The sequence below is a fragment of the Aotus nancymaae genome, unplaced genomic scaffold (genome assembly GCF_030222135.1).
Source record: "Aotus nancymaae isolate 86718 unplaced genomic scaffold, 86718_ANA_hifiasm-v0.15.2.pri h1tg000057l, whole genome shotgun sequence".
Lineage (NCBI taxonomy): Eukaryota > Metazoa > Chordata > Mammalia > Primates > Aotidae > Aotus > Aotus nancymaae.
Window position 1 is genome coordinate 40,618,703 of NW_026988471.1, and position 27,211 is coordinate 40,645,913.

Consider the following 27,211-nt stretch of genomic DNA (forward strand, 5'->3'; position numbering starts at 1 on the left):
TTGTAAAATTTCAATATAGTAACCTTTTATTTTCCTTTTACTTTTATAGAAAATAAAAGGAAATCAACTGCTTATAAAATAATACATCTTTCATATTTAAGTACTTGGCATGGTCACACCTGAAAACATGATGAAGCAGTCGGATGCTTACACTTCTATGTGGAATTTCTGTGAATACAACACTTGCAAATGTAGACAGATACAAGTGTGTGAAGTCAACAGCTATAATACTGTGTGATGTTTCCTGAAATGGTGACCAACTTTTAGTAAAATTGAAAACAAAACGAAGTACAATCTTTCCCTTGTTTTATACAGCAATTGTATTTTTAGAAAATTACTAAAAATAATTTGTGACAGATGTAAAGCAGAATTGGAGTCTAGGTTCTGTTCACTACAGTTTTTTTCACTACAAGAATGTCTGATAAGATACTAAAAACCATAAGTGAGAATACCACTTCTGGGAAGATAGATGTACTTTTCTGTTTTCCTCCTAAGTAAAGATAGAAATCCTGAACTTTACATATAAAACAAGCATAAAACTACTTTGAAAAGTGGAGAGAAGAAAAGCATACCAATTAAAGCCCTTAGAACCTAAAGAACGACATGGTGGTAAGTTATCTGGGTTTTCCTTTTGACTCATATATCCCACACTGGATGCTGGCATAGCTGGCAACATGAAAATTCCAGTAAGTAAAGAAAATAAAGTCTCAACAAAAGCCTGCTCTCTCTAGCTAAAGGACTGGGAAATGAGAAAGGTAGCAAACCAGAAAACCTTAGATCAGGAGTTCGAGACCAGCCTAACCAACATGGTAAAACCTGTCTCTACTAAATAAATAAATAAATAAAATAATAATAATACAGAAAACTAGCTGGGCATGGTGGTAGTGTCTGTAATCCCAAGCTACTTGGGATTACAGTATATATATAGCCACTTTACTGCATCCAAACATCATAGAAGAAAACTATGACTCCTCCCCAATTAATACCAGCAAAGGCCAAGTGGGGAGCCTAGACTTACACTCTACATTACGTTACATTACAGACAACAATGAAGTATCCCAAACCTCTCATGGGAGTAGAGTCAGAGAAATCCACACCAAAACAGATTTTGGTCAAATATCTGAAAACTAAAGACAAAGAAAACGTCTTGAAAGCAGCAAGAGACAAATGACACCTTACCTGTAGAAGAAAAACAATTAAAATTATGGTGGATTTGTCATCAGAAACCATGGAAACCAAAAGAAAGCTACACATTATTCAAGTGCTGAAAGAAAGTAACTGTCAACCCCAAATGCTTTATGCAGCAAAATATCCTTTAGAAATTAAGAAAGATCAAAAAATTCTCAAATGAAGGAAAGAAATATTTGCCACCAGCAGACTTATCCTAAAAGAATGACTAAAGAAAGTTTTATAAATAAAAAGGAAGTGGCTAAAAAAATTTCTTAAAATATTAGAAAAAAAGGAAAGAACACAGTAAGCAAAAATATAGGTAGATATGATAGATTTTCCTCATCCTCCTGAGCCTTCTGACTTATGCTGATGGTTGCAGCAAAAACTGTAATAATGTTTAATATGGTTTTGAATGTATGTAGAGAAAATATTTACGACATTTTGTTGTAAATAGGGAAGGGAAAGTGACCCAAAAAGAGGTAAGTGTCCTACACTTCATGTAAAACTTGTAAAATGATGACATCAATAGACATTTGTCTGTGTGATAAGATGTATGTGTGTTTTGGGTTAAGTGGGTGCAAAGTAATACCTAAAGCAACTACTGAGACTCAAAACACCATTGGAAAATCAAAATGAAATTTCACAAAATGTTCAAGCAGCCCACATTTTGAACAGGAAAAGGGGAAAAGAAAATTGAGAAATGAAAGTTAGAGAGAAAACACAGCAAAATATATAATGACAGACAAACTTTAATGTATCAATAATCATATTAAATGCAAATAATATGGTTAAAAATAAAAGGATGGAGGTGCTGAAGCCGCTGCCACCAAGTCTGGATCTCATTGCCATGTGCCCCTGATGCCTGCCCGACAGGCATTCCTGATTCCTTTGGGTTCCAAATCCAGTATCACAACTCTCAAGGATCAGCTGATCCATAATATTCCAAAAGAAGAACAGAACACCCCCCCCCCAGGAACAAGATTACATTTGTTGGGGTTGGTGCTGTTGGCATGACCTGTGCCATCAGTATCTTAATGAAGGACTTAGCAGATGAACTTGTTCTTACTGGTATCATGGAAGACAAATTGAAGGGAGAGATGATGGGTCTCCAACATGGCAGCCTTTTCCCTAGAACACCAAAGATTGCCTCTGGCAAAGACTGTCATGTAACTGCAAACTCCAAGCTGGTCATTATCACAACTGGGGCATGTCAGCAAGAGGGAGAAAGCCGTCTTAATTTGGTCCAGCATAACGTGAACATCTTTACATTCATCATTCCTAATGTTGTAAAATACAGCTCAAACTGCAAGTTGCTTATTGTTTCAAATTCACTGGGTATCTTGACCTGTGTGGCTTGGAAGATAAGTGACTTTCCCAAAAATTGTGTTATTGGAAGTGGTTGCAATCTGGAATCAGCCCAATTCTGTTACCTGATGGGGGAAAGGCTTGGAGTTCACCCATTAAGCTGTCATGGATGGGTCCTTGGGGAACATGGAGATTCTAGTGTGCCTGTATAGAGTGGAGTGAACATGGCTGGTGTCTCCCTGAAGACTCTGCACCCTAATTTAAGGACTGATACAGATAAGGAACAGTGGAAAGAGGTTCAAGCAGGTGGTTGAGAATGCTTACAAGGTCATCAAACTCAAAGGCTACACATCCTGGGCCATTGGACTCTCTGTGGCAGATTCGTCAGAGAGTATAATGAAGAATCTTAGGTGGGTGCCCCCAGTTTCCATCATGATTAAGGGTGGAAATAGAGATAGAATAAAGGATGATGTCTTCCTTAGTGTTCCTTGCATCTTGGGACAGAATGGAATCTCAGACCTTGTGAAGGTGACTCTCACTCCTGAAAAGGAGACCCATTTGAAGAAGAGTGCAGATACACTTTGAGGGATCCAAAAAGAGCTGCAACATTTTTTTTTTGAGATGGAGTCTTGCTCTGTCACCCAGGCTGGAGTGTAGTGGCGTGATCTTGGCTCACTGCAACCTCTGCCTCCTGGGTTCAAGTGATTCTCCTGCCTCAGCCTCCTGAGTAGCTGGGATTACAAGCACCTGTCACCATGCCCAGCTAATTTTTTTGTATTTTTAGTAGAGATCGGGTTTCAGCATGTTGGCCAGGCTGGTCTTGAACTCCTGACCTCAGGTGATCCGCCTACCTCGGCCTCCCAAAGTGCTGGGATTACAGGTGTGAGCCACTGTGCCCTGGCCAGAGCTGCAATTTTAAAGTCTTCTAATGTCATACCACTTGACCATCTAGGCTACACCAGGATTTTAGTTAGAGGTTGTGCATGTTGTCCTTTTTATCTGGTCTGTGATTACAGCAGTAATATTAAGATGGACTAGGAAAAATATCAATTCCTAAAGTTAGAAATAGGAATGGTTTGTAAAATCCCACAGTTATATTCTAGTGCTGGATGGTACTAATCCTGTGTAGTCCCAAACTGGCTAGTGTGAAATAGTTTCACCACCTCTGAAGCACCACTGCCAATGCTGCACATGCCGCAGTTGCCCCTTGAGCCAGATGGATGTTTACCATGTGTTATAAACTTCCCGGCTCCCTCACCGAACATACCTAACCCAACATTTTTTCCCAATCAGTCACATCCTGGCATCTAGTGTAAATCCAATATTGCATGTCTGATACATCATTGTTCCAAAGGATCTTATTTTGTGAACTATGTATCGGTAGCGTACATTATCATATACTGTAAAAAGATCTACGTATAAACAGTGCAACCAACTATCCAAGTGTCACACCAACTAAAACCCCCAATAAAATTTGAACAGTGAAAATTAAATAACATAAAAGATGGAAAAAGATATACAATCAAAAGAAAATAGGAGTGGCCATATTGATATCAGATAAAGTAGATTTCAGAACAAATAAAATTACCAGAGACAGAGGAACATCATACAATGACAAAAGAATCAATCCAATAATAAAATGTAGTGATATTAAATGTGTATGTACCAAAAAATACAGCTGCAAAATATGCAAAGCAAAAACTGATAGAACCAAAAGGAGAATTAGACAAATCCACAATTACAGCTAGAGATTTCAACACCCCTCTATCAACAATTGATAGAACAACTAGACAGAAAATCAGCAAGGATATAAAAGAACCCACAATCCATCAATCAACAGAATCTAGTCAGTGTTTATAGAACACTCAAGCCAACAACAGCTAGATATGCATTATTTTCAAGTGCCCATGGAATATATACCAAGATTACCAGGTTATCCTGGGTCATAGAACAAACTTAAAAGAATTAAAATATGTAGACTCTGTTCTCCAACCAAAATAGAATCAAACTGGAAATCAGTAACAGAAAGATAACAGGAAAATCTCCATGCACTTGGAAACTAAGTAACACCCTTTTAAATAACCACAGAGCAAAGAGGAATTCTTCAAGATAATTTTTAAAAATACATTTAACTGAATGAAATAAAAATGCAGCATATCCAAATTTGTGGAATGTATTCAAAGCACTATTGAGACAGAAATGCACAGCACTAAATACACACATTAGAAAGGAGGTATCAGATCAATACTATAGGCTTTCACTTTAAGAATCTAGGAGAAAAAAAGGCAAAACAAACCCAAAGCAAGCAGAAAGAAGGAAATAATAAAGAGCAGAAATGGAATCTCCAGGCTCTAATGGTTTCACTGGAGAATTCTCCCAAACATTTATTTCAAAAAGTATTAAAACCAATTTACACATTTTCTAGGAAATAGACAAGAACAGTTTCCAACTCATTTTATGAAGACAGTATTACCCAGAAAAAAAACCAGACAAAGACTGTACAAAGTAGACAACTAAAGACCAATGACCTTCATGAATATGAAAGCAGTAAGTCTTAATATAATATTAGCAAATAGAATTCAACGATATAATAAAAGAAATACACACCATGATCAAGTAGGGCTTATTCTAGGGATGCAAGGTTAGTTTGGTATTCTAAAGTCAAAGACTGTAATCCACCATATTAACTGGCTGAAGAAGAAAAATCACAGGATTGTATCAATCAGTACAGAAAAAATACTGGCGAGAATTCAGCACCCATTTATGATTTTTTTTAAAACTTTAAAAATTAGGAATAAGAGAGAACATCCTCAACTTGACAAGGAACAAAACACCTACAGTAATATTATACTTCAGTAAAAGACTGAATGTCTTCTGAGGTGAGGAACGAGGCAAAAAATATCCACCTTCACACTCCTATTCAACATAGTGCTCTAGCCAACACAATATGGCAACAGACAAAAATAAAAGAAATAGATATCAGAAAGAAAAAAGTAAGACTGTTCCTATTTGCAGTAGACATAATTGTCTTTATAGAAAACCCCAAGGAATCTGGGCTTTTCTAAAAAAAAAATCTCCTAGAATTAATGTGAGTTCAGAAAGGTTGTAGGATATAAGACAAGTATACAAAAATCAATCATATTTCCATATAATAACAATGAACACATGAATACCAAAAATTAAAAATGCACTATCACTTAAAATCACTCAAAGAATTGAATACTTATATGTAAAACATGTACTATAACTTGTCAAAAACTATACAATGCCAATTAATCAATTATTTAAATAAATGGAAAAACATATCATGTTCATGGATTGAAAGATCCAGCACAGTAAAGATGTCAATTCTCCCCACACTGACATACAGATTTGACATAATAACTATCAAAATTCCAGCGAGACTGTTTTATAGATATGGGCAAGATTATTCTAAAATGTACATGGAAAGACGAAAGAACTAGAATAGCTAAGACAAAAATAAAGTAATAGGAACTGTCTACTTATTTTCAAGCCTTATAATATTGCTACCATAATCAAGACTATGTGGTACTGGTGGAAGGAGACACACATAGATCAATGGGACAGAATAAAGACTACAGAAATAGAACCACACAAATATACCCAGCTCATTTTTGACAAAGGAAAAGAAGCAATTCAATAAAGAAAAGACAGCCTTTTTAGCAAATGGTGCTGGAAGAATTGGATATCCATAGGCCAAAAAAAGAACCTTGACTTAAGTCTCATATCTTATACTGACTCAAAATGGACCAGAGACTTAAATGTTAACCCTAAAACTATGAAACTTTTAGAAAAAAACTTAGGGAGAAAATCTTCAGTATCCAGGAATAGGCAAAGAATGTTTAGATTTGCCACCAAAAGCATGATCCATAAAAGAAAAAAACGATAAATTGGACTTTATCAAAATTTAAAAGTTTGCTCTGCAAAAGACTGTTGCTGAGGGGATGAAAAGACAAGCTACAAAATGGGAGAAAATATTTGCAAACCATGTATTCAACAAAGGACTATTATCTAGAATGTGAAAAGAACTCTCAAAATGTGGCAGTTAATAAACAGATAAGAAAATGAAAAAATTACATAAATAGACATTTCATCAAAGAGGATATACAGATGACAAATAAGCACATAAAAATATTTTTACATCAGTAGCTATTAAGGAAATGAAAATTAACACCACCATGAGATATCTCTACATACCTATCAGAAGGCCTAAAATAAAAACAATGATAACACTTATCTGGGCACAGTGGCTCACGCCTGTAAACCAAGCACTTTGGGAAGCCAAGGCAGGTTGATCACTTGAGACCAGGAGTTCAAGACCAGCCTGGGCAACATAGTGAAACCTTGTCTCTACTAAAAATACAAAAATTAGCCAGCTGTAGTAGTGTATGCCCGTAGTCCCAGCTACTCAGGAGGCTGAAAGCATGAGAATTGCTTGAACCTGGGAGGTGGAGGTTGCAACGAGCAAAGATCATGCCACTGTACTCCAGCCTGGGTGACAGAGTGAGACTTCATCTCAAAAAAAAAAAAAGTGACAACATCAAATGCCGGCAACATTGTGAAGGAACTAGATCAAGGTTATGAAGAAACCTTCAAGATTACGAAAAAACTGGATCACTCATACATTGTTGGTAAGAATGTAAAATGAGTACAAGCCACTCTGGAAAACAGTTTCTTTATGTTTATATGTTTGTTTATACAACTACCATGTGACCCAGCAATGGCACGCCCAGGCATTTATCCCAGAGAAATGAAGAGCTATGTTCACACAAGAATCCGTACATGACTATTTATAGCAGCTTTATTTGTTATAACTCCGATCTGAAAACAACCTACATGTCCTTCAATAGGTGAATGGTGAAACGACTGTGGAATATTCATACCACGAAATACTACTCAGCAGTAATATTGACACATACAACAACTTCAACAAATTTCAAAAAAAAAAAAAAATGCAGAGTGAAAAAAAGCCAATCTCAAAAGGTTGCACATTAACCTTTTCTGTAACATTCTTGAAAGGACAAAATTATAGTGTTGGAGAACAGATCAATGGTTGCCATGGACTAAGGAGGGAGAAGAGAAGGAAGGGAAGTGGTTGTGACTAAAAAAGGCAACACGAAAGATCCCTGAGGGGATGGAAGTGTTCTGCATCTTGACTGTGTCAATGTCAATATTCTGGTTGTGATATTATACTACAGTTTTGCAAAATGTTACTATTGGGGGAAACTGAGTAAAAAGCACATAGACCTCTCAGTATTATTTCATGTGAATATACAATTAACTCAAAATTTAAAAGTTTAGTTGTTTAAAGAAGTAATACTATTGGTTGGGGGGAGTCATGTGGTATGGGGATGGGAAAAATCTGTGAGATTTTCAAGTAAGTGTATTGTGAGATGTCCAGAATTCCTGAATCTCCCTCTGCTCACCAAATGCCACCTTTCCCCCATTATTACCACTACTGAAACTTACCCTACCCATCCCATATCACCCTTTATGGGCAGTACCTGTACAACTCACAGATAGACACTACACTGGAGGGTAACAGTAACTCTATAGAGCTGGTAGGAAGAGGCTACTTTATAAATGAAAACTGAGGGATCTGAGTGAGGTGAAGGTACACTAGAATCACACAAGAACAACTCACCATCTGGAACCTCATTCCTAAACTCCTCCCTCACTGGCTTCCCCTACTCATCCTTCAGACCTCAGATAAGGTTACTTCCCGACCTCCACTTGATGAGGCTGGGTCCCTCCTGCTCTATTCTCCCAACACCCTGTTCTTTCCTTGGCGTGAAACTTATCACACCTTTTCACAATTACTTATTTACCTATCTGTTTTCCCCATAAATCTGTAAGTCACTTGAGAATACTAGTCTATCTTGCTTACCTTAATAGCTATACTGCTAGCACAGTGCTTTGAATACTCAATAAATGTAGTTTTACCAGACTATACAAGAATGGATAAATAATCAAGAAATCCAAGCCTGTATGGCAGCTCTCCTGGGACTCAGCAGTCCCCTCTGGCTCATTTTCTGGCTTATGCAACCTTATGGTCACCCTTGTGCGGTACCCCTCCCTTGTAAAAACCAGCGTTCTTTGTTCCCATACAGGAGAGTGCTCTGTTTGCCGTAATGTCAGCTTCAAGAAAACAATGCCCATATGGCATTGACCTGCTACACCAGCTTCAGAAAAGATCTCTGAATGTCATGATTTCAGAAACCATAAAGTCCCTCCTTGCCCTACTGCAAAAGAAAAATACTTTTCCTTGAGCAGTTCTTAAAATTCCTTTATGTGAGGGTCAAAGATATTTCTCAACTAGAGGCAAGTCAAATGCAAATGCCTTTTAAATTTATACTATGGAAATTAAAATGATAAACTCTAAATGTTTTAACTTTTAATTAAACTTACAGTTAAAAACCAGAAGTCACAAGTTTTTCACAGAGCAGTCTTGAGAGATTAAGAAACTGACCTATTGACATGAGGCTTCGAGAATACTACACACTAAGCTAATAATTATACCTTGTGATACAGATAAGAACTAGAAAATATTTACCAGTCAGTTAACTTAAAGCCACTAAGAATACAAACATTAGATAGGTTAGACGGGTAGAATGGCTTTTTGTCAGATTCACATTTTTCCTGTATCTTGTCATCATAAAATTCAGTAGTTCGTACATAGAGGTCTCTTGTAGGATTTTACTCAACTATAATGATTAATTATTATACAACCTCTAACCTTGAGACTATAAAACTCACCTACTTATCCATTGTAGGAAATTGCATTCCCCAATCATTGTTTATTTGTTATAGGAAATTGGATTTTGTAATGTTTAACCCACTGTTAACTGTTTCACACAGTGGCTTCACTGAACTTGTTATAATTAAATTAACCAGTATAAAAACTATTCAGATCCTCTTGGAGTTAATGAAAAATCACCCGTCTTTTTCCTGGTACTGATTTTGGTACAAGTAAATATAAAGAGTGACTACAGCAGAAACATTTTTAAACAATATGAAAAATAACTTTTTCCTCTGCAGCCCTAAAGCACGCCTGATTGAAGCAGGGCCATTCCTTGGGTAATGACTGGGGAGAAGCGCTAGGGGGAGCACTAGACCCCAGTGACCTCAGGAGGGAAAAAGGGCCCCCGTGCAGAAGAAGAAGGGAGATGGAGATAGATTCAGAATGGGGGAAAAAGGGCACCAAACAGAGTGTCATTCTAGAGAGGCAATGTGGACTAGTGATACCACATCCACTCTTTTGAGTCCCATTTACCTAGGTTCAAATCCTGGCTCTGCCTGCCACTCATGCGCTTTATCATCAAACAACTTGCATAGTCTCCCTGAGCCTCAGTTTCCTCAGGTGTAACATAAGGATCCTAACAGTGAACTCATGGAGGTGAGAGGATTAAAAGAGATGTTTATGAAGCCTTTAGCTCAGTCCTGAGCATGACAATATCCAGTAACAATGCTGCATAATAACCTATTTTGTGGTTGTTATTCATATTTTCCATTTCACTATTTCATTTAGGCTCAGTCTTCATGACTCAGTTGGGCCACCTTCTACCTGTCCCAGCCATGGGGCAGCCAGCCACGGAACCTCCACGGATGTAAAGGTCCTGCTGTCTCTTGTCCTGGTCCTCATTCTCACTACAGTTCTAACCTCAGGGCTCTGACATGGCCGCTCTCTGATAAGAGCTGCATCTTCTCTGGGCATCTTGTCAGATATGGTCAAAAATCCATTCTAAAATTTCTTGTTATGTTGCGGTATGATGGAATGAGTATAAACTCTAGAATCAGATGTATTTGGAGACAACCTGCTCACTGTGTCATCTTGGCAAATTTGTATTTGGAGACAACCTGCTCACTGTGTCATCTTTCCAGATTCTCTACCTTAAATTGGGTTTGCTGCAACCCATCTTGATATTCACTGTGAGTAACAAGCTCAACTATAGATATCACTATTACTACATTTGTGCATGTTTTGTTGAATTCTTTCTCAGGTTGAAAAATATTGGAGGTAAGAGCTAGAATTGAGTTCAAAGATTATGCCCCAGCCATATCCTCCACATGGAAGCTAAATATTTCAATCTACATAATCTCAAGGCTTTCTGTTTTCTGTTGACAGGAAAGAAGTCTTGTCTTTTACACATTACCCTTTTCCAAGTTCTTTTTCTGTAATCCCCAGGATGCATACATGTATGCATGGCTTAAATCTGTAATCATAGCCAATGCCATGGTCCCCATTCCACAATGGTGCCATGGAGTTGTGAGTTGGCCCTGCACAGTAAGATCAACCTCCTCCTTTCAGAATAGGAAGGATAATGTTCTTTGTCTGATTTCCAGCCATGGGAAGAAGGGTCCTCAGCATGTGTTTATTGGTATGGCACTTCAGATTCACAAAAAACTCTTTTCTCTTGGATGGCTGGATCCAAATGAGTTCAAGATTCTGCTGCCACATTGTACCCCAACACTTGTCTCATTCTAAAATCGAGTTCCCCTTGCCCAAGTCCTTTTTCTCTTCTTTGAAGTTCTCTCTCAGTGGCCTCCATCACCTTCTCTCAAATAGGACTTCAGCCAGACACACACACACACACACATGCACCAGTTCATCAGACATGGCTATAGATATTTAAATCTCTGGCACAGCTGTGGACAGCAAAGAAGTCTTTTTTCCCTAAGCCCCTTGCCAATTAATGATTACAAATAGGTACATGGAGATAGCAATGTCTCCTCATTCTATTCACCAAGAGTCCCAGTCAGCCCGGCCCAGACACACTCACAACAGATGATGAAAACTTAAGGTTCTGGGACTGAGCCAGGACACATAGGCATCTGGTAGCCGAGTCCTAGTTCAGGACTCATTCTCCTGTACCACACTGTCCCTTTCACTGCACAGGCTTCTTTCTCCATGCTGATGCCTTTGAGTTAGCCAGATGGTTGACACATGGGTTTTTTTTGCCAAAACGTTAATTTGCTTTCCAAAAATCTCAAACTAAGCAGCTCATGGCTGCTTCTTAAGATAAACAGAAAGGAATTCTAGCAAGGCATGGTAGAAACAACTTAACCAGACCATGCTGCTTCTGTTTCTTATCTCTGGATGCCAGATGCCTGCTGCTTTCTCCTGTCCACTCACAAGGGATTTGTGATTGGGTTTGCATTCTCAGACCCTGTTTCTTGGAAAAGGCCCCAGAGCTACTGGCGTGTCTGCAAGGAAGGAAAAACATTTTGCCCACCTGGTATTGATGTGCCCTAGGGCACTTTGGAGTCCTAAACTTAGCTTTGGGTGGTAAAAAAGAAAAGTATATTGGCAATTACCGAGTTTCAGAAGCAATTTTTTGGAAAAAAAAATATTTAAAAATAGATAGTCGAATGCTTCAAACTAACTAAGCTGACCACAACGCCACCAACTAAAATCTTAAAACTGAAGCATCCAGTTACGTATTGAGAAGTTGGCTATTAGATATCGTTTAGGGCAAGAATATTTTAACTAGAATTTTTAACAATATTTTAACAAGAATTTTTATTTTCCATTGTTAAAGCATTTTGCAGAAATCTTCCATTTCTCAAATGTAAATTAAGAAAAATCAGTCCATAAAACACAAATGGAGACTAGCACAAATGTATTTGACCACCTTTCAGAGAGGCCAACTCAAAGCTGACAATGCACATTCACCCTTTGAGAGGATATCTAACAGGTCACACCCTTGGTTTCTTAAGGAGACGCTAGTGCCCACTTGCTCAATATTGGTAAGCTCCTTCACTAATCTCTGATTATTTTACAGTCAAGACTCCATGCTCCCATCCCTTCTCATAGCCCCCTTTCATACTTAAAAGCATTGATCTAAACAGAAAATGGGAGAACCTGTGTATTAGTTTACTAGGGCTGCCATAACAAAATACCAAAGATTGGATGGTTTACCCAACAGAAATTTATTTTCTCATGGTTCTAGAAGCTGGAAGTCCAAGGTCAAGGTATCAGCAGGGTTGTTTTCTTCTGAGGTCTCTCTCCTTGGCTTGCACGTGGTCACCTTCTTGCTGCCTCTTCACATGGTCTCTGTGCACAAGTGTCACTGACAATCCCCTGCACATCCAGATTTCCTCTTTTTATAAAGACACCAGTCATATTTGATTGGGGCCACTCTATGGGCCTCATTTTAACTTACTCACCCATTTAGAGACTCTATTTCCAAATACAGTCATGGGCTGAGGTACTGGGAGTTTGCACTCCAACATAAGAGCTGAGGAGTACAATTTAGCCCATAACAATCTGTCTTTATAGAAAGTTTCCAAATTATATCAGACAGTAAAGAAGTCTACTCCTAACTTTAGAGTCCTGTTGTTTTGGGCTGTGTAGAAAGATACAGCCAGACCCAACATGTGGTTTAATTTTAGGGACTGAAGTCTTCCTGTTCCCCAAAAATAATTCACATGCCTTTGAATCCTCTCATCAGAAATTCACATCTTCTTAAGTTGTATCAGACAGAGGCTTTCTTCTGTTAAAATGCAGACAGTCTTGGGTTGAGCCTCATCTGTCACTAGACTTCAGTGCAGCCATTGCTTCCTTTCTGAGACCAATTTTTGATGAAAAGCAGAAGACTGGGTACCAATAGGGCCAGGGAGGAAGTGAGGGGAGGATCATAAAGGGAGACAAATGGAAGAGAAACAAGAAGCTGGAGGCATAAGAATACAGATGTTCCTAGCTTTACCATTTCACCCAAATAGTGGCAGAGGCTGAATATCCATGCTCCAGTCCGTAATTGTCACTAGAGAGCAGCTGCCTCAGCCAGACACTATATTCCCTGCCTGGATCCTCTTGCCTCTAGGTAGGGCCATGGGACAGACATCTAGACAATGGATTGTGAACCAGGAAGAACTCTAGGGCCAAACCTGACCTATAGAAATCTCCTACACATTTTCTGCCTTCTCTGTTTTCCATCTACCAGGGGAAGCAAAAGATTCTGAAGTCCTAATAAATGGCAGAACCACAAAACAGAATAGAGCCTGGGTCCCTGAATCACCACATGGAAGGCCTCTCACTGAACACTTGCACTAAACTGCATTGTGTGAGCAGTAACTCCTGTCAGTTAAGCCAGTCATATTTTCAGGACGTGTCCTTCTAGCAACTATTAATTTTATAATCAATAAGTTAATACAGTCAATATAAGGCTGAGTTTGGCAGAAAATTAATAATCACCTCGATGGTGATGGTTTTGTGCTAATTTATTTCAAGAGTGAATACTGATAGTAAGACAAGTATTGGCCAGGCACAGTGGCTCATGACAGTAATCTCAGCACTTCAGGAGGCCAAGGCAGGAGTTGAGGTCAGGAGTTTGAGGCTACAGTGAGATATGATCAGGCCACTTCACTCCAGCCTGGGTGACAGAGTAAAATCCCATCTTTAAAAAAGAAGAAGAAGAAGAAAACAAAGAAGAAGAGTATTACTTGATTTGTAATGTAAAATGACTTTCATTTAGATATTATTATGCAGTTCAGGTTGACCTATAATAGCAGTAATAATCATCACAGACAGTTGCAGTTTGCAACTATTATTTCATTCCAAAATACCAGGCATAATGAGAAGTACACAAAACACTGATAAGGCAAAAAGAGTGCTGAACCGAAAGCCAAGCATCCTAAATTCTAGTTTCACCCCCAGCACAAACCACTTATGGCCAAGAGTCTCACCTCTCCAGTTACTACCAGCTCTAAAAGCCAGACTGGAAGTGTCTATTTAGGGGAAATAGTGCCTCCTATGAGTGAAAAGCAAACCACAGGAGAACTGGTCACATTGCTTTGTGCAGAGAAGATGCTCAATACAGGTTTATTCAATTAATAAAAGTTTTTAAAGGGACTCTAACTGATAAAGTAATTCAACTAAAATGACAGAGGGTGAATACAGGTTCAGACATCCACCCCATCCCCTCCTACCAAGCTAGAAGAAGTCTCTATGTATTCATGTGTATAGAGAAATTGGCTCCATTTCTGAACAGTGAGAACAGGGCAGAAAAATGAGTAAATCTGGGGATGACATATAATCAAAAATATAGCCATCTGTTTAAGTCCTGCATATAAAATTTAAAAATAGAAGAGATGGGCCAGGCACAGTGGCTCACGCTTGTAATCCCAGCACTTTTGAAGGCTGAGGCGGATGGTCACCTGAGATCAGGAGATTGAGATCAACCTGGCCAACATGATGAAACTCCATCTCTACTAAAAATACAAAAAATTAGCTGGATGTGGTGGCAGGTGCCCGTAATCCCAGCTACTTGGGAGACTGAGGCAGGAGAATTGGTTGAACCCGGGAGGTGAAGGTTGCAGTGAGCCCAGATCGCACCACTGCACTCCAACCTGGGAAACAAGAGCAAAACTCCATCTCAAAATAAAATAAAATATAAATAGAAGAGAAGCCACCTGCCTTGCAATATTGAAGTAAAACCCAAATCTGTTTAATTGAAAATAATAATGTAAAATAAACTTTTGTTTAGTCACAAGCAGAGAGCTTTCTCTAAATAGTTTGTATGGAAGGGCTTAGACCAGTGCCTGGAGCATGACAGCAACAACATAATTGTTTGTTGAACGAAAACATTCATTGTTGGATGCAAAGCATAGGGTAGGCATAGTGAGAGATGCCGTGAGGGGCAGATAGTCATCCCTGCTCTCCAGGGACTTGCAGGCTGGGAAGAGACAGCCATATCATCAACTCACTTGAACACAAGACAGAATGAAATACATGCTAAGCAGAGGTATAAGAAGCATGTTAAGAGAGAGGGAAACATTTCATTCTGACGGGAAGAAATAAAAAATGAGGTATAATTTAGCCTGAGCCTTAAAGTAAACAATCTCCAGGCTAAGAGGATGGCATGACTCAGGTAATGACGAGATTGGAAGTGGTGGGCTGGCCGGGTCCATGCCGAGAACTCTGGGAGATAGCCTTGGAAAAGAGTGTTGGAGCCATATGTAAGAGTCTGGTTGTGACTTGAGAGAAAAACGCTAACAGCCACAAAATTGGGCCTCTAGGAAAAGAAGTGGATCCCCTTTCTTTTCTTTCTCTCTCCAAATTTGTAAAGCATTTACTTCTCTTAAACCATATAACATGTCATTTTATTAAGTCATTTAAATCTGTTTAAGATGACGTCAGGCTCAAACTATTTTAATGCTATAAAAGTTAAAATAAGGTGAAGACAGTATGTTATAGGACAAAGCATGGGTATGTTTGACTTCTGTCTTCTTGAGTTATTTTAATTTCTGGACAATAAAACATTTTGTTTCTATTCTTATCATTAGAAGAGATCCACATATTGGGCAGGGCGGGGGTGGTTCTGTATTAGCAATCCATGTGCATCCCCTGGTAGTTCTACTTCAGAAAAGGACTTGAACTCAGTGTAGAAAGTATTTATATGATGGAGTCTAAAGAGAGGGTCTGCTAAGAGTTCCCCAAATGTCAGCACCATCCTATTAGTAATCCATGGTCATTCAAAGCATTTTAAGAGGAACTGGCCTTGTTTCAGGAACTGAAAGAAGGCCAATGTGGCTGGTGCAGAACAGCAAGAGTGTGAGGAGATGAGTCAGGGATATGGACCTGACCATGTCATGTTGTTCTAAAGGCCACAGAAAGAAAGAAGTCTAAATTTTGTACAAAATGCAGTGCAAAGCCATTGGTGAGTGTTAAGAAGAGTGATGTGATGTGATTTATCATTTATTTTGGCTGCTGTTTGGAGAAAGAATTGGAGTGGGACAAAAATAGAAGCTGAGAGAATAGTTAAAAGACCATTGAAATGGTCCAGAGAGAAGTTTATTGTTCAGACTGAAGGCGATAGTTATAGAAATGAAGATAAGCTAACATATCAGGGATCTATTTTAAAGGCAAAACAGATTAACTCGATATTAAATGCAAGGAAGAGAAGAGTGACTCCCAGGTTTTTAGCTTAAAAAAGTGTGAAGAAATGGTGCCATTTTCCAAGTAAAAGACAAGGAGAACAGCTTAGAGGGAAAAGCAGAGGATAAAGAGTTTTGTGTAGGGCCCTTTACATTTAAGATGCCTGTTAGAGATCCAAGTCAGGTAGGCAGTCTGACATCAAGTCGACAGTTTGATTTATGAGACTGCAGCTCAAGGGAAGGTCAATGGAGATTTATACTTGTGAGTCATCTGCATATAGATGGCATTGAAATTATGGGACTAAATGAAATCCACCAGGGATGTGGCATACATAAGAGCCAGGAAGGAGCCTAGGCGGTCAAGAGAGGAAGATGGATCCAGTAAAGAGACTGAAACAGAGCATCCAGGGAGACTGGAAGTGGGAAATGAAACATGAGAAGCTGGTGTCATAGAAGCCAGGAAAACAAACCATCTGGGTTATCTTTGCTTTGAAATCAGCACAGATAATTTACAAGGTTATCTGAGTTCCTTAGAGCCTTGAGCCAATAATTTCTTTTTTTTTTTTTTCTTTTTTTTTTGAGACGGAGTTTTGCTCTTGTTACCCAGGCTGGAGTGCGATGGCACGATCTTGGCTCACTGCAACCTCTGCCTCCTGGGTTCAAACAATTCTCCTGCCTCAGCCTCCCAAGTAGCTGGGACTACAGGCGTGCGCCACCACGCCCAGCTAATTTTTTTGTATTTTTAGTGGAGACAGGGTTTCATCATGTTGACCAGTATGGTCTCTATCTCTTGACCTCGTAATCCACCCACTTCGGCCTCCCAAAGTGCTGGGATTATAGGCGTGAGCCACCGCGCCCGGCCTTGAGCCAATAATTTCCTCATAGAAAGAAAAACATCAGGGTTGTTGAGACAATCTGCCTCCTGAATGCAAAGCTGTAGTCTCTTGTGGAGTTAATGAGCATGTTAATAGCCCTGCTTCCTCCTGTCACTGGAATAGTTCATGTCTTTGGGGCACTGACTCAGGAGAGTTTTCTCCATAGTCAGAGAACAACACTTTCAAGGAAGATAGTTCAAATCAGCTATGCCTTTGAGAGAATAAGTTTATCTTTACAGATATATTATGCATATTAAAATATTAAGCTATGGCTTACCATTGGACAGGTCACAGATGATGAATGTGAGATGGTTTGCTTGCCATTAAATGGGCTACCTTTGAGAATCTATTCTAAGGTAATGTGAGAATCTAAGACAGTTCTTTTAGTAAAATAAAGTTTCTAGATTAGCCAAGGTGAGATATATCCAGTTCTGTACCAACTTTAATAGACCTCAATTACAATACATGAGAGTTTTTCAAATTATAACTTGAAATGTCAGAGTTGTACACCTTCAGAGTGTTTGCTTGTTTTCAGTGATATAGTCATATTTGAAGGGATACATGTAATTTTTAGTTGCTTGAGAAATAAGAATTTAAATAAAATTTTCTGGTCACCCACACAAATCTTAAGATGTCCATCAAACTACATAAGTTGTACCTAAAAGCATGTACATTGTTTGATCCAGAATATTTCCATGCCCAAGTGAAGAAAAAGTTAATTTCCCCATCCACTAAAATATATGTGCATAAGCTTCCTCACAAATTTACATACAATTTTATGAGGGTCTCAGATCCTTTGAAAACTACATGCATCCTCACATCATCAGAATTTCCAAGGTAAGCATTCTGGGCTTCGACTATTTTCTCCTACGGCTGCAACATGTGTGCCTTCTCCTTATTGGCCATCAGAAAGCAGAACTTTTCATTTTCAAAAGTATAGACTTAAGGAATGCTGGTGTTGTTGTTGTTGTTGTTTCTAGGAAAATGAGCAAGCTCCCTTGAGAATTAAAGTAAATTTCCCACAATGTATGAGTTGGAAATTCTGGGCTCTGTCTCGGGTCCTGAAAACTTTGGTCCAAGGTCATGTGGAGCTGTCCAAGGTCCCTAATGTCTTAGACCAGTGCTTCTCCAAGCATGATCGACAGATAACCCACTTTAAAATCCACTGAGTGTGTGCATCACACTGCAGATTCCTGAGTCATCCAAGAACCATTGAATCAGAAACTTTGAAGGTAAGACCCACAAATCTGCATTTTAAGGAGTGCCTCAGAAGATTCTTATGTCTGACTCTAAGATAACGTCTACCAAACGTCAGTACCACTTTGTTAATGACTGGAAACCATTTAATCGCATTTGAATTCACTGACCATTATATATGTGCCTGCTACCTTAAATATCATCTATATTATCATAAGTTGCTATGTTCCTGTAGAAGACATTGACCAACTTTCTTCCAGATGGTTTCTATCACAATGCAGCACCAAAGAAACACAAAAATCCAAGCCCCATCAAATCTCAAGAAAAGTGAACTCTTCTGGAAATCAACTTCCTTGATCTTTTATCAAATCTTTCCTCCTCATCCACTGTAGTAATGAAAATAATTACAATTATATGTAATCAATATTTACCAATCATTCACTCCATGCCTTCCATCAAGCCCATCATAATAGTAAAAGCAACAAAACACCATTTCATGAGTGCTTACTACATGCCCAGAACTGTTCAAATTTCCTTATGTGATTGTAACATTTAATCTTTATAATAATACAACTATGATACCAAGAAAGGCAGGAAAATTTGTATTCTATATTACTTAAAGTATTGGTGCCATTTATAGGCTTTGTCATGTAAGTTAATTCCCTAGTGTTCTTTTTTAAAGCATGAAAATGGGAAAGAAGAGAGTACCCATTATTAATTGCCTTCTGTATTTCTGGCCCTTTAACATGTTTTCTTCATTAAAACATCACCAACTATTTATGAATAGATTTCATTATCCCCATTTTAACAGGTTTATTGAAAGATTTACACATCATAAACTGCACATGTTTAAAATGTCCAATTTAGTAAGTTTAGATATATGTATATACCTGGGAAGACATATTGCGATCAAGACAATGAACGTATCTCTCAGCTCCAAAAGTTTTCCTGTCTCTTTTCATAATCCTTCCTCCGGCTCCCTCCACTTACTTGTCCCCAGCAACCACTGACCTGCTTTCTGATACTACAGATCAGTTTGCATTTTCTAAAACTTTATATAAATAGAATCTCAGTATGTAATTTGTCTTGCATCTTATACCCAACATGATTATTTTAAGACTCATCTATGTTATTGCATTTATTAAAAGTTCACTCCTTTTTACTACTGTGTGGTATTCTAGTTGTTCCATTTTATAGACAAGCAAACTGTGAAAATAAGTAACTAGTCTAAGATCACATAGTAAAGGACCAGATTCAGATTTAAATCTGCCCAACACAAAAGCCCCATATTTTCCAGTAAAAATTATGCCTCTTTCATTTTTAACTGAGAAATAACTCTACATATATTTTCAGAATGGAAGAATGTGGCCTCCAAAGTAACCAGGCTATAGTAATCACACCAAAAATTGTTGCTGAATTAATTGGAGAGGGTGTCAGCTGTCCTACCCACCTACCTTCATGGTATGTGTGCTCAGCAGTACTCCCTTAAACTTTGGCCTTCACATTACAAGGTCATTCACCTGAAGAAGAACCCCAGAATCCTGGGGCTCCCAAGATACATGAGACCACTGTATGCAGGGCCTATGCTGTAGCTAGATTCCTCTCTTATAGAAAGGAAGTAAGTATGTGGGCAGATGATGGGAGGTAGTCAAATATATGGTAGAGTAGGGAGGCATCCAAAGAACTATGAAGGTCCTCATTGAACTGGGTCACTTGTGTGACTTGAGGGATAGACTTTTAATTAGGGACAGAAGAGAAGATAAGAACTACAAAATAGAAAAGAAAGGAAAGGTAGACCAACACTTGCCAAACTCCCAAACTGTTAATTTGGTGATTTCAGGCGCTCATCACTCTTGAAATATAAAGACTTAACAGATTACATACTTTTTAGGAGGAATCATTCATAACACTATGAAAAATAACAACAGTACTTACAGAGTGCTTATGTGCCAGGCACCACACAAAAGAATATTCTATTTTCATTTTACTACAAACAAATCAGTTCTCAGAAAATATAAGTGACTTGTCCAAGATCACACAGCCAGAGGGCAATTTAGTTACAGCCAGAATTCAAGTCTCCAGGTCTGAGTCTAGTGACCTTCCCATGACTCACAAAGACTCCAGACTTCCCTGTTCCCAACCAATCATCCAACCACCACCACACACGTCACCATCATTGGTCCCAACCCAGGCTCACCCTGGAGTATATGCTGAATTAGATCCTCTGATTTCAAACCCCTGAAATCCTTATTTTCATCAGTATATGTCATTCTATGTACAATGCCCTCAGAATACTGTTCAACACTAGAGCCGACTTAAAAGATACTCTAATAAACTAATTCTGTACCAAAGAGTTAATAATTATAATGTTATGCTTTTTTTGGGTACCAATGGGGCTTAAGAAAACAGTGCCTAAAAGAATGATGTGAATTGTGGGCAAGAGTGTGATATAGAGATTTTTCCAAGTCCTCTCTTCATATGTGTAAATGTCACAGGTTTACAGACTAACTCCAGACAAAGCAAGCCACTAATCCTCTTTCAGAAGGGCCAACTCAGGCTGAAGTGGCCTCTTCCCTGGTGGAAGAAGGCAAAGAGTAATCATAATAGCTAAACGATATGAATAATAGGAGCCAACATTTATTGATTGCTTTGTATTGGGTATTTTCTCGGTATTATCACAATTAAGCCACAATTCCATAAAGTAGGTGTTATTGCTAGTCTCATTTCCAGATGAGGAAACTGACACAGGGAGGCTATGTAATCTCACCATGCTGGTGTTATGCAGGGCTGGGACTCAACAGCTGTTCTTTCAAATGCCAGAATACTCATTCCTTTTTTTGAGACAAGGTCTCATTTGGTCACCCAGGCTGTAGTGCAGTGGTGCAATCTTATCTCACTGCAGCCTCGACCTCCCAGGCTCAAGTGATCCTTCCACCTCAGCCTCCCAAGTAGCTGAGACTACAGGCACACATCACACGTCCAGCTTTTTTTTTTTTTTTTTTTTTTAAGAGAGAGGGTCATATTATCTTGCCCAGGCTGGTCTCAAACTCTTGGACTCAAGCAATCTTCTTGCCTCAGCTTCCCAAAGTGCTGAGATTATAGGCCTGAGTCAAGGCGTCTGAGCCAGAATATTCATTCTTTTTTTTATTTTATTTTTTTTTTTTTGGAGACGGAGTTTCGCTCTTGTTACCCAGGCTGGAGTGCAATGGCGCGATCTCGGCTCACCGCAACCTCCGCCTCCTGGGTTCAGGCAATTCTCCTGCCTCAGCCTCCTGAGTAGCTGGGATTACAGGCACGCGCCACCGTGCCCAGCTAACTTTTTGTATTTTCAGTAGAGACGGGGTTTCACCATGTTGACCAGGATGGTCTCGTTACCTCGTGATCCACCCGCCTCGGCCTCCCAAAGTGCTGGGATTACAGGCGTGAGCCACCGTGCCCGGCCAATATTCATTCTTAATCAGTGAACTGATCTCCACCAGTTATTGCTTATCGTGTATATATTATGTTCCTGGCACTGTACGAACCTTAAACATATTAATTCCATTGAAACTTCATGGCAACCCTTGGAGATAGGTATTATCATTATCCCCATCTGACAGATTAGGCCCAGGAAAGAAAGGAAACTGAGTGTGGAGCTGGAACGGACAACAGGCATTCTGACTGAGTGCTCTCTTATTCAGCACGATTGATCCCTATTCAAGTTTAGGTCTTTCTACTTCATTTAGGTTACTTCGTGGGGCAACAGCGCGAGCCATTACCCCTACAGACCACTTGGGGGCGCCGTCTGTTCTGAGTTGGAGAGAACGGTGGGAAAGCAGGGATCTTCTCCGGGCCTGTCCCCATCCTGCAACAGCCAATCAGAAACTTCGCTGACAGCGCTGGGCTCTCCGCGGGAATGGCCGTGGATCACGATTGGCTAAGTCTCTTGAGGGACTTCTGGTTTCCAGGGATGTCGTGATGGGAGGTCTCCGAAGCAAAAGGGGGCTCCAGACATCACCTTTACCCGAATGAGCCCCAAAGCTGGGAGTGTCTGTCCGACCCTCTTGCGGAGGAAAAGGCGACAGCCGATCGCTACAGCCCCTTTAGACTTTTCTCTCTCGCCCGTCCTCACTGCCCCTCCGAGGGTGTTCCTGGCCGCTTCAGCCCATCGGAAGCACGGCTTGCTCCTTGCCAATCCCGCGGCCCAAGGAGAGCGAGGCTCTGTATGGCTGGAGCTGAGGGGCGACACGGAGTCCCTGGCTGGGTGCCCCCGGGGTATGCGGAAGGTCCTGGCCTGGGACAGCAGCCACTGCATTTCTTTAGTTTGTGCTGCAGTCCGTATTGGGGCTCGATTCTGACCCAGAATGTGAGATCAGGTTCTCATTCAGCCCAGGGCCTTGCACACGAGCAATGTTCTAATGCCATTAGAACACACATTCTCAATAAGGGCGATACTGCCCTCAAGAGAGCAAAAGTTGATTCTTGGTGGCCAATTAAAAAAAAAAAAAAAAAACTTTTAGGTATAAAGTACAGATATATATACAGTGTATAATGGATTTTCAGTTTACCTGTAGTATTAAATTTTCATGAGCAGATGGGGCAATTAAGGGAAAAAAAGTCTAAAAAGGCTCCTTACAGGGACAATAATCAATGAAAACAAGGGTGAGCAACAGTGTGTTCGGACCTTTTGGCAAAGCACATGTTTGCTGAAAGCAAGCACTATCTTACACAACTCCCAAGGTTTTCTCAGGGTGCAGACCTGAGAAACAAAGGTCACCTGACCTTTGTTTACGGAAAGCTTTTACTCATTATGTCATGTGATCCTTCCAAGAACCCCCTCATGAAATCACTAAGGAAGACATTTACTCTCTACTTTTAACAGATTAGGAAATTGAACTTCAGAGATAGTAACCACTACCTAGATTTAGCACCAAATAAAACTACCTTTTAAGAATAAAAAGTGATAAAGAAATTTGTAAATAAAGCGAAACAGAGTTTGTTATAAACAGACCTTCAGTAAGAGAATTCTTATTGAGTCTGAGATGTACGAAAGAATGAAAGAGAAAGCAAAGAGGTTAACGTGTGAACAAACCTATATGAACATTGATATATAAACAATAGTTGTAATGTCTACTTTCGGTGCTTCCAGACATATAAGACAGAACTAAAACACTGAGCAACAATGTCATGTAAGTCAGCAGGGAGTGCTTAGAGCCTAAACATGCTCAAGTCATTGAGTTGGTGAGGAGAAGAGTAAAGATATTAACTTCAGAAATCAAGCTAAATATGTATGTTAAATTTCCAGGTGAAAAAGAAAAAAGGAAGACATGAAGAACTAACTGCCAAATCAGAAGAATGAAAAGTGGAAGGAGGCTGGGTGCGGTGGCTCACGCCTGTAATCCTAGCACTTTGGAAGGCTAAAGTGGGTGCATCACCTGAGGTCAGGAGTTCGAAACAGCCTGGCCAACATGGTGAAACCCCATCTCTACTAAAAATATAAAAATTAATCAGGCATGGTGGCTCACACATGAAATCCCAGCTACTCAGGAGGCTGAGGCAAGAGAATTGAACCTGGGAGGTGAAGGTCGCAGTGAGTCAAGACTCTCTATAACACGACAGGCCTGAATTCTTCAAGAAAGTTTCATTTTTTAAAAAAAGAAAAGTCAGCCAGGCACGGTGGCTCATGCCTGTAATCCCAGCACTTTAAGAGGCCAAGGTGAGTGGATCACCTGAGGTCAGGAGTTCGAGGCTAGCCTGACCAATGTGGTGAAATCCCTTCTCTACTAAAAATACAAAAATTAGCCAGATGTGGTGGCAGGTGTCTGTAATCCCAGCTACTAGGGAGGTTGAAGCAGGATAATCACTTGAACCTGGGAGGCAGAGTTTGTAGTGAACCAAAATGGCACCACTGCACTCCAGCCTGGGCAACAGAGTGAGATCCTGTCTCAACAAAAAAAAGAAAAAAAAGAAAAGTCAAAAACAGTGCGCTGTTTTTGATTAAAAGGTACTAAAAAGACAATATGATTCATAAATTTGGATTAGATCTCAGATTTAAAACACACATGCAAAAAAAAATATCTTAGAGCAAATTGGGGAAATTTGAATATAGAATGTAAATTAAAATTATTAATTTTCTTAGTTGTGATAATAGCATGGCTGCACAGAAGTTTCCTTTACAAAATGCCTGCTAAATATGTGAGAGTGAAGTGCTGTGATTTCTACAGCTTTCTTTCAAATGGATCAGCATAAAAGAAATGTAGCAAACAGGAGATTGATGAAATGTGGCAAACTGGTGACAACTGGCAAATCTAGTGAAGGATATTTGGTATTTATTCTGCCTTTTTTTCTTTCTCGAGATAGGGTCTCACTCTTTCACCCAGGCTGGAGTTCAGTGGCACAATCATAGCTGACTGCATCCTCAAACTCCTGGGTTCTAGTGATCCTCCCACCTCAGCCTCCAGGTTGCTGGGATTACAGGTACCCACCACCATGTCTAGCTAATTTCTCTTAAGTTTCTGTGTAGAAACAGGGTCTTGCTATGTTGTTCAGGCTGGTCTTGAATGCCTGGCTTCAAGTGATCCTCCCACCTTGGCCTCCCAAATTGCCGGGAGTACAGGCATGAGCCACCACAGCCAGTCAATTCTACCATTCTTTTTAATCTGCAGTTTTAATATTTTTCACCCCCACCGCCCCCCCAGATAGCTGTGTGGCCACACACAATCAAAGCCACTGTCCTTCCCACCTCTTCTCCAGCCCCTCCCTTCTAAGTCTGAGGTCCCGGAGTCCCTAGAACAGTGGTTCTCAAACCTCAGCAAGCAAGAGACTGGAGGTAACATTAAAGCACAGACTGCTGAGCCCCACCCCTCGGGTTTCTGCTTCATCGGTCAGCTGTAGGGTGTTTGGTTCTATCAAATACCCAGGTGATGCTGATGCTGCTGATTAGAGACCTCACTCCAAGTACTACCACCCTGGAGGGCTAGAAGATAGTCCAATGCCCCTATTCATAGCTCATGCTCCCAGATATGCTATAGCCTCCAACCCACAAAGCCAAGATGCTTAATCTTCTCCAGGAAGTTTTTGCAATGTGGCAATAACACACACCAGAGGGCAGCAGACTCTAGTGGAAAGAAATTTTCAGGCAAGGAAAGGAATTCGACAGCACTCTTGGGGCCCCTTCCTGAGGACTCTGACATCCCACAGAGGACTGAGGAGGTTGAAGCCATCAGGGTCAGAGAATAATAATTCTTTACATTTGGTTAATGCTTCATGGATGCCAAACTTTCCCATGTATCATCTCATCTGAACTATACAACGGTCCTGAGGCAACAGAGCATCAACATCTCTCTGTGACAGGTAAGAAGACAAGGCACAGAAAGATGAAGTAGTGGTGACTTGTCCAAGGTCAGAGGGCTGGTGATTTATGACACCAGGAACTTGGGTGCGGGCTGCCTGACACCTCATTTCCTGCTTCCCTCACACCTATGTGCAGTAATGGCCGCTGGGATTTCTTAATGGTTTACTACCCATGTATTCCCTCTTTTCATTTTCATAGCAACCTATAAGGCATGCTCTCCAGTTATCGCCACTTTACAGACAAGGTAAAGGAGGTGGGAGGAAACTGACTCTCACAATTAACAAATAGTGAAGCTAGGATTTGAACTCAGATCTGTCTGACTCAATAATCCATGAATGCCTACTCATTCCCTGTAGTCATTTGTAGTCAGCAACCATTTGTCAAGCAGCACTTGCAGTAAGCCCGGGACTATGCTAGTCACTGGCGATGCAGTCCTGGCCCTCCAGCAGTGGCCAGTCTAGAAAAATCTAAGATGAAGGTTCCCGTACCAAGTGCCACAGGAAGCCCACCAGGTGAGTCCCATCATCCCCATTTTACAGATGAGGCAATGGGGCTTAGAGGTCAATTCACTTGCCTAAGACCCCAAGACAATAAGTGACAAATCGGGGATTCACACTTGGGCCATTTGCTTTATCTGCAGCTTTTAAGCTTCTCACCCCAAATTTTCTGAGCCAACATGTTGGAAATAGCAAACGTCCCAAAACATGTGAACTTTCATTCAGCTGCAGTGGACATTCATTCTGTTGCAGTCATCATCCCATCAGCTGTCTGCAACCCCTCAGCTCAGCCTGCAGCTCAGACTCCTGCTGGGCAAGGCCCTCCCCACTACAGAAACTCCCCTCCCCTTCCCATTCCCCAGTCAGGGTTTTCTTCTAGAATGGCCCAGAAAAATAAAGTCAGACCATTTTGCATACTGAGGACCCCCGATGGAGAGTCACTGTTGAGAGTCAAAGAAGCTTCCCTGGGACCCTCACCTGTCGGCCCCCACTACCACCAAGAGGCATAAAATAAGGGCAGTGCCTGATAGCAGATCTGGGGCTGGGGGCATGCAGGTGTTTTTCTATTTGGGCCTCAGAGTCCCATGACCCCAGCCAGGCCTCTTCCCTGGGCAGCCCTTTTGTTATTCCCACAGATTCCAGTCATCACACCGGTTCTCCCACCCTTGTGGTTCTCCCTCCTTACTTCCTACAAGTACACTTGGAGATTCTCCAATTCTTTTCCTTCAAGACTCAGTAGACTATCATGTTCCTTTCTGTGTTGCTCCTAAAACAAGCTCACATTTACGCTATGAGAGAAGTCGTTTAGTATGTACAAAAGAATACTGGATTTGGAAATCTGACGTTAAATATCTGGGTATAAAACCCAGTTCCAGCACTCACAAGCAGGAGACTAGGACAAATCTCTTAATTTCTCTGCACTGAGCATCATTTTCCTG

General features: G+C 40.2%; 1 pseudogene; it reads left to right on the top strand.

Annotated features, from left to right (window-relative positions):
- The first annotated feature begins 2,028 nt into the window (after positions 1-2,028).
- Positions 2,029-22,363, top strand: LOC105716108 (L-lactate dehydrogenase A chain-like; annotated as a pseudogene).
- The last annotated feature ends 4,848 nt before the right edge of the window (positions 22,364-27,211 follow it).